This window comes from Globicephala melas, chromosome 9, assembly GCF_963455315.2.
Source record: "Globicephala melas chromosome 9, mGloMel1.2, whole genome shotgun sequence".
Lineage (NCBI taxonomy): Eukaryota > Metazoa > Chordata > Mammalia > Artiodactyla > Delphinidae > Globicephala > Globicephala melas.
This window is the reverse complement of record NC_083322.1, coordinates 51,220,233-51,228,391: the sequence shown is the minus strand read 5'-3', so window position 1 is coordinate 51,228,391 and position 8,159 is coordinate 51,220,233. Positions and strand designations below refer to the sequence as shown.

Here is an 8,159-nt window from a genome sequence, read left to right as displayed (position 1 = left end):
GGAAGGGCCAGAAAAAATTAGAAAAAATAAGTACCAAGAGCTATCATATAAGACTGATTCTGGGGATTCGATAATTTAAAAAAAACATTCTTATTGGAATATAGTTGATTTACAATGTTGTGTTACTTTTTGCTGTACAGCAAAGTGAATCAGTTATACATACACATATATCTACTCTTTTTTAGATTCTTTTCCCATATAGGTCATTACAGAGTATTGAGTAGAGTTCCCTGTGCTATACAGAGGTCCTTACTGGTTATCTATTTTAAATATAGTAGCGTGTGTATGTCAGTCCCAATCTCCCAATTTATTCCTCCCTTCCTTTTCCCCTGGTAACCATAAGATTGTTTTCTACATCTATAACTCTATTTCCATTTTGTAAATAAGTTCATTTGTACCATTTTTTTTAGATTCCACATACAAGGGATATTGTATGATATTTGTCCTTCCCTGTCTGACTTACTTCACTCAGTATGACAATCTCTAGGTCCATCCATGTTGCTGCAGATGACATTTTTCGTTCTTTTTATGGCTGAATAGTATTCCATAATATATATGTGCCACATCTTCTTTATCCATTCCTTTGTCCGTGGGCATTTAGGTTGCTTCCATGTCCTGGCTGTTGTAAACAGTGCTGCAGTGAACACTGGGGTACATGTATCTTTTTAAATTATGGTTTTCTCTGGGTATACGCCCAGGAGTGGGATTGCTGTATCATATGGTAGCTCTATTTTTAGTTTTTTAAGGAACCTCCAGACTGTTCTCCATAATGGCTGTGCCAACTTGCATTCCCACAAACAGTGTAGAAGATTTGATAATTAAGGAAACTTTCCTCCACTATGGTTTTTTTTAATAAAAAAGACAATAAACAGTATTTTATTTGGGGCCCTTATTCAGTATTTACAGATCCTCAACTTTGAGGTAGGTTAAATATTAGCATTGTGTTTTACAAACTAAAACTCAGGCAGAGATTACATCACTTGTTGCAAACCACAGCAGGAGTCCTACCATGGTCAAGAATAACATGGTCTCTTTCAGATTAATCATCTCTGATGTGTGAATTTAATGGTGATAGCTTGCAAATATTCATAAAAAAGACTAGATACCACAGAAATTCTACTCTGGAATATTTGAAAATTCTTAAATTGATCCTATAAATTATTATACATACTGTGGAATAACCTACCTGCTCCCATTATAAATCTATTTATATATAACTGATCCTTATAATAACAAATTAGCACATTACTGATTTTGTTGTTTTCTGCCTTTTGGGGTGGTTTAGCAGGGAGACAACCAACAAGTTTTCCTCAGGGTGCTAGACAGCTTTAAGTGCAGATGCTATGCTCAAGGCACCATCTATGATGATTTGGGGTCATAGGAAAGCACATATACAAGTGAAGCCAAGATCCAGAAAAGATGCCTGGGTCCAAAAGAGGGGAGGCCCTTTGCAAGTCAAAGATGAAGAAAAAAAAAAAATACTGTCTTCTTAGGCTCTGCCGATCCTCATTGTCATGCTACAGCATCACAACAACGTATGGGAAGAGCTCCTAAAAAAGAGCAGTAAGTTTGTCCCAGTGGTCTGTTAATTAAAGTTCTTGTTAACCAGATAAACCACAAGAAAAATTAAATTTGTATTTTATTAAAGTGACATCTATAGAAGCAAAATATCTAAATATTTAATATGAATATGTTCCACCTATCATGTATATTACTCTAATTGTCAAAAGCCTAATTCACTTAGCTCAGTATAATTACTTGAAATTCAGCTCATCTTGATACAGGTTCCTGGGCCAGCCTTCTCAAGTATTTGTTTAATTGTAAAGTTCCTTTTACTTAAAAATTTGTCAAATATTAATAGTATAAGATTAAGAGTGGTTAATTAACAACTGAGAAATTATAAGGAAAATATCATTAGTGTGTTATAAAATGCAGCATTCAGCAGCACAAATTTCAAGAGTAAGGATATAGACTCCTGGGCTTCTGAATAGACTGAACAACTTAGCCCAACATGGTTTGGGTCAAAGAATCAGGAAAAAAATGAGGGAGGGGCCACAGGAGGCAAAGTATTTTATTCTAGCATCCCTCAAGTTGACGGTGGAAGTAAAAAGTTTCTACATTTAAAAAGTTTATGTAAGTTACATGAATTGTAATTTTCATAAAAATCAAAATGAAATGTTCTGTGTAGGACAAAAGATATGCCTAAACAACATATCATATTTGTACAAGGTGACATGAATGTCATGGATATTAGTAATGAATGAAAAAGCTTAAGTCTATGGCAGACTGAGCAAAGATTTCAGTTTGGTATTCTGTAACCACAAGACTGTAAACTACTCTTACTATACAAAAGCTCAAATGACATATGGAATTTTGTGTAGGAACTCTTGTGCTTCTTCTGCTTGGCACATCATCTACTCTTTAATACGTGAAATTAATACAGACATTTGTGAGAAGTTGTACAAAACTATCGTGTTTACAAAAATGGCACAAAAGTGAATTCAGCAGTTGATGCACATGCACACTTCAGTCACATCTTCAACAACAAAAGGTATTGAAACGCTGTAGAACTGAATAAGAATGCTAGCTTCTATGGCAGCTGTTAAGCATTAGAGTCACCTAAGTTACACCAGAATGGGCAAATATTGCCCAAGTAAAATTCTGTTGTTAAAGCTGAAACAGACTTAAGGCCATTCAAGTTCAAGCACAGAGATACAAATCTTTTGGAGCCCCATCTATCTGTGTTTGAAATTTGTGACCTTTCTTCTGACTTGTGGTCTGAAAATTTTGTTTTACAAAATCTGAAAATACAGAAGAAATCAGTACTACAGAGGTTATATTAAATAAGAGTAAAATACAAAGCTATGATTAAGATGAATTAAAGAAAGCCAAAAAGTTAAAATTGTAAAACTTGTTACTTGTTGGGACTTTCCTACACTAGAAGTTAGGTATTATATACAGTTATTTTCAAGTAGATTACTTTGTGTTTCTCTAACGTGTTCTTTTCGTCAGTACACTGTTAAACTAATCCAAAACCGTGCACATGTATACTACTCTACAATAGCAGCACACACTACTGCTACCTGCAAAGCTGTCACTCTCAAAAGACTTAGTGAATGAAGGGAAATAAAAAGTGGAGAAGGAACGTATTAAGGAGAAATAATGGGAATTAGAAGATTCATGCAGTTCAGCTCTTTCAACCAGCCAGCCAGCTTGCTAGCAGCAAGAGATAGTTTCCGTTGAGGATGGACCTGTGGAGTGGGAATGTGGTTACAGTGACCTTTGTCTTATCTGGGACTGCAGTAGGAAGTTGCTTGTTCTTCATCTTTGCTTTAGCCATGTTGTAATCCCCAGAATCAAAATATCTTTGTCCTTTCTGCAATCATTTCCTTAAGAAATCTGAACCTCCAGGCTTTTGTCCTAGAGGAAGATACCTTGCTTTTAATTTTGCTTCTTCAGCTTTCTCTGGACTAGTCACTTTATCTTCCATTTCCTTCTGTTCCTTTGTGGAGGCTGCCTCAGGGACTTCTGTGGATATACTGCTCTCTCTTACCCCACTTCTCCACTATGGGGTTTGATTAACTTTAGAGATAGAGTTCTCGCATGAAGATAAAAGTGGAGGATCAGCCATATTATTCTAGTTTAGGGTCGCAAGGAAAACTGGATTAGAGAAGGTGGTTTGTACTGGAGATGGAAATAAGACTCTCTACACAACACTCCCCCGGAACTGAACTGACTTAACCTCTGGGATGGTTAATTTCATGTGTCAACTTGACCGGACCATGGGGTGCCCAGATATGTGGTCAGACATTATTCTGGGTGTGTCTATGAGGGTATTTTTAAGAGATTAATATTTGAATCAGTAGACTGAGTAAAGCAGTCTCCCTCCCTAATGTTCTTGGCCCTCATCTAATCCACTGAAGGCCTAAGTAGAATAAAAAACTGAGTAAGAAAGATTTCTTTCTTTTGGCTTTACTGTCTTTGAGCTAGGATATAGGTCTTTTCCTGCCTTTGAACTCAGACTCAGGCTGGAACTTACATCGTTGACTCTCCTGAGTCTCTGCTTGCTGACTACAGATCTTGGGACTTATCAGCCTCCATAACTGTGTAAGCCAATTCCTTATAATGAACCTCTCTCTATTATACATTATTATATGATACATGCTTTATATATCATGTAATAATATATATTATTGTATATTTTATCAATCAGTCTGTCTATTGGTTCTTTTTCTCTGGAGACCATGACTAATACAACCTCCCAACTGCAGGTGGGGCAGCTGAAGAGTTTTGCCTGGTCTGCTTCTGCATGGTAGGAAGGAAGTAGAACAAGAGCAGTGATAAGTCGTCCTCAGACTGTGGGGATCAGAGAGGGAGAAGCACCCCAGGAAAATGGTAAAAGTTCCCTCACCAACATCCTTCAAGAGGGTGGGAAAATTGGACATAGGAACCAACATGAGGGCTCAGAGGGAACCTGAGGAGAGCAATTCCATATACCAATTGGTGGTACTGAGGATTAGAAACCGCAAATTGTGAGACCTTAAATGTTGTCTCAAAACAGAAGCTGGCCTGAGCTAACTCTAATAAGAAAAGCTTCTTGGGGCTGGATTCAGCCAGTAAACCAAGAAAGATACCATTTTAAGATACATTAATAAACCCCAAAAGTATTCTCAGTTGTTTGCCCTGCACGGACAAATGAAGAGTATGTAAATAGATCTTAAAAGCATAAATTCATAAGTACTCAGAAGTTACAAAGAACATTAGGGACATACAAAATGGCTTTTGATTCAGATAAATTTGATTCCATTACACATAGTAAAAGCCTGCCTCATTGTGATAGATTGAGTCTGTATCAGGAAAGTTCAGATTATTGGTGATTTTGTGTAAGGGCAGCCTTGAATATGTCTGGCCTTTTCTCTGTTGGAAATAATTAGATAGCCAAGAATTACTGCCAAGGACATTTGGTTTATGGATGGGATATTTCTTAATGAAGGTGATAATGACAATAACAAGAGCATCCATATTTTTACTATCTTTTTTTTAAAATTAATTAATTTTTGGCTGCGCTGGGTCTTTGTTGCTGCATGCGGGCTTTCTTTTTTAGTTGTGGTGAGTGGGGCCTACTTTTTGTTGTGGTGTGCAGGCTTCTCATTGCGGTGGCTTCTCTTGTCTCGGAGCCCAGGCTCTAAGCACACAGGCTTCAGTAGCTGTGGCACGCGCGCTCAGTACTTGTGGCTCGTGGGCTCTAAAATGCAGGCTCAGTAGTTGTGGCGCACGGTCTTAGTTGCTCCACGGCATGTGGGATCTTCCCGGACCAGGGCTCGAACCCGTGTCCCTTGCATTGGCAGGCAGATTCTTAACCACTGTGCCACCAGGGAAGCCCAAAGCATCCATATTTTTGTTTCTAGTTCTGAGAATTTCATTAAATAGTGCTAAAGGTTTCAAATGGTCTTGTATTTCAAAGCACTCTCTCTGTGCCTCTTTGCCTTACCTTACACTAGCCCTTCTACCTGAATGTGGTTTTTTTTTTTTAATTATTGCAGTTTTACTTTTCGTGACCTGACCTTCCCCAGATATCCATTAAACACCTATGAAAATATAATTAATGTAATTATTTAATTCAGGGAAATCTGTGCTCCTATCAAGTGCAAAGCCCTATGCCAGTTTTTAGAGATGCAGATGTTCTACATAGTCCCTTCCCTCGAATTGCTCCTAATCTAATCTGTAATTGCTCTTAAAATTAAGGATGAGCACTGGCCATATTCCATTATCCAGGAGGAATTTCTACTGCTTCTTTTGATGATGGGACTGGATTAAGAAACTCAAGCCATACTGTTTCTGGCATGGCTACTCCTATATTAAAGCAACATTGCCACATCCTTAAGATGTAAAACTCCAGAGATACATGTTGAGAACTCTCAGGCAGTGTAATAAGGTATAACTGTTCATTTCATTACTTTTTCTCATTAATGAGAACTGGTCCACAGATGGCCTCAGTTTTCCTGGGAACTGCATTTTCCCCCTCATGACTAGGGAAATGATGGGGACAGTCCCTATTCAGTTTGGTAAAGGATCCTGGTTGACTCATCTACCAGGAACTGGGCTCAGAGCTGTGCTCATCAGTTTGCTCTTGGCTTTATATTTGATGAACGATTCTAGGTCCAGAGGAGATAGTAAGTACACTATGGAGAGAACAGTCTGTATAGTACCAAGGAAGAGATGCTTCCTGTGTTTTTTAAAACACAGAAGAAAAACATGAAAAATAAATTAGATTTACTATAAAAATCAGAAGAAAATTTTAGAAGGTAAAATTTGATGGGTTTTATTAATTTGCAAGAGGAAATCACCTCTATGAACAAGAAGAGTCTTTAGGAAGAGATTTATTGAAACAAAAGAATAGTCAAATTAAAATCCATATTGAAGGCAGAAAAGACCAAATTCACCAGTAGAGAAAATTGAATAAGTAATGAATATGGTGGTTTTAAATGCTTTAAAAAAGTTGTCAATCTCTTTCTTTAATGAAAGCATATAAAGGTTCTCGCCATGTAAAGGTTATGACTGAGTTTCTGGTTGAAGTGCAGATAGGGTCCCAGAGCTCCATCTACTACGCTTTCATCCTTGACCCGAATAGTGGATCCTATAGGCGTTCTCTAGAACTTCCACTGAAGTTTCTCTACAGCGCTGAAAACTGCTGAGGTAGAGCATAAAATTGAGAAGGCACTCTCAGAATACATGATAAAAAGTTGAAAATGATGAGAGAAGATAAAAGATATGGGAGAGTGACCACAAAAATCTAGCCCATGACTAATAGATACTGTTAGAGGAGAATGAATGATTAATTAAGATAGAATTAATTTGTAATGTAGTAGAAGAAAACTCCTTATTTAAACCAACAAAAAACCAGATCTGAATCTAAAGGTTGAGAAATTTCTTGCATTTCAGGTGGGATTAAGAGATTAAGAGATCCATGATTGGATATGAATTGAGAGATCCATTAATGGATATCCTGGTGAAACTTATGAATTTCAAGGGTAAGCAAAAAAATTATGCATCATTTACTATGTGCAAACTAAACCTTATCATTCTCTACAAGAGTGGTATAAGACATAAATACACCTTTATTCAGCAACGAGATGATGAGGTTGGGGCTCTGAGAATTTACATAACCTCCTCCACATCATACAGCTGCAATACAGTAGAGTTTAGATTTAAACCTAGGCATGTAAGACAAGTTAAAACAAGTGAAAACAAGTTACCTAAGAAGGAAACAATTTCAGGTTGTTCTCAGACTTTTTGGCTGTCCAGAACACAATAAAAATGCCTATGACAGTGCTTCTGAACACCATCTTCTCATTAACATTCCTTTGGAGCTTTATAAAAATCACAGATGAGTAATACTCATCCTAGACTGATCAAATCTGAAGCAGGATTACATAGCCAGTGTTGAGATCAGCTCTTCTACAGAATTTGTTAGGAAAAAGAAGATTGTGACACAAAAATTCTAAGCCCATCAAAATTTGTGTGTGAAAGCAATACAATGACATTTACGTATCTACTACGTAGGTTTTCTTCCCGAAAATACATATTTGTATGCGTCTGTTAATTCAATGAGAGATGAATCCGTATTAAATTGTGAGGAGTGCTAACAGAAAAAAAGATGTATAGAGAGCACTGAAACATAAAATATGCAGAAATAGGTGTTACAACTGGTATAAATATGGTTGCAAGGTTGAATGTAATGATTTAAAAAATTCATAAAAGATTATGTTAAAAAGAACGATGATGGGGTTTAAAACCCCAGATTAATTAACGAAGACCTGGAAGTTGCAAAGGACACAGAGAAAGCAAAAGGACTCAATTTTTTGCCTTCTATAGTAGAAAACAGAAAGTTGTTTGATTCTTGATCTTTGATATCTAGATAAATACAGATTTAGGAATGTTTTTGAAAAATGTAAAAGAAATCACTAATTATGTATTATGTTAGTGCAGAAAACCAACATCAAAGTGGGTTGAGGAAAGAATGGGATGAGAAGAAATGAAGACAACAAGTACAGACAGCTTTTTCAAGGATTTTTACAGTGAAAATTAGCAGAAAATCAGGGCAATAGCTGGAGGAGGATGTAGAGTCAAGGGAGGATTTTTCTTTTGTTGTTAAAATT

At 36.8% G+C, this 8,159-nt stretch overlaps 1 pseudogene; it reads right to left on the bottom strand.

The window, feature by feature from the left end:
* Positions 1–3,149: 3,149 nt before the first annotated feature.
* On the bottom strand, positions 3,150–3,532 carry LOC115853934 (cAMP-regulated phosphoprotein 19 pseudogene; annotated as a pseudogene).
* Positions 3,533–8,159: the final 4,627 nt, after the last annotated feature.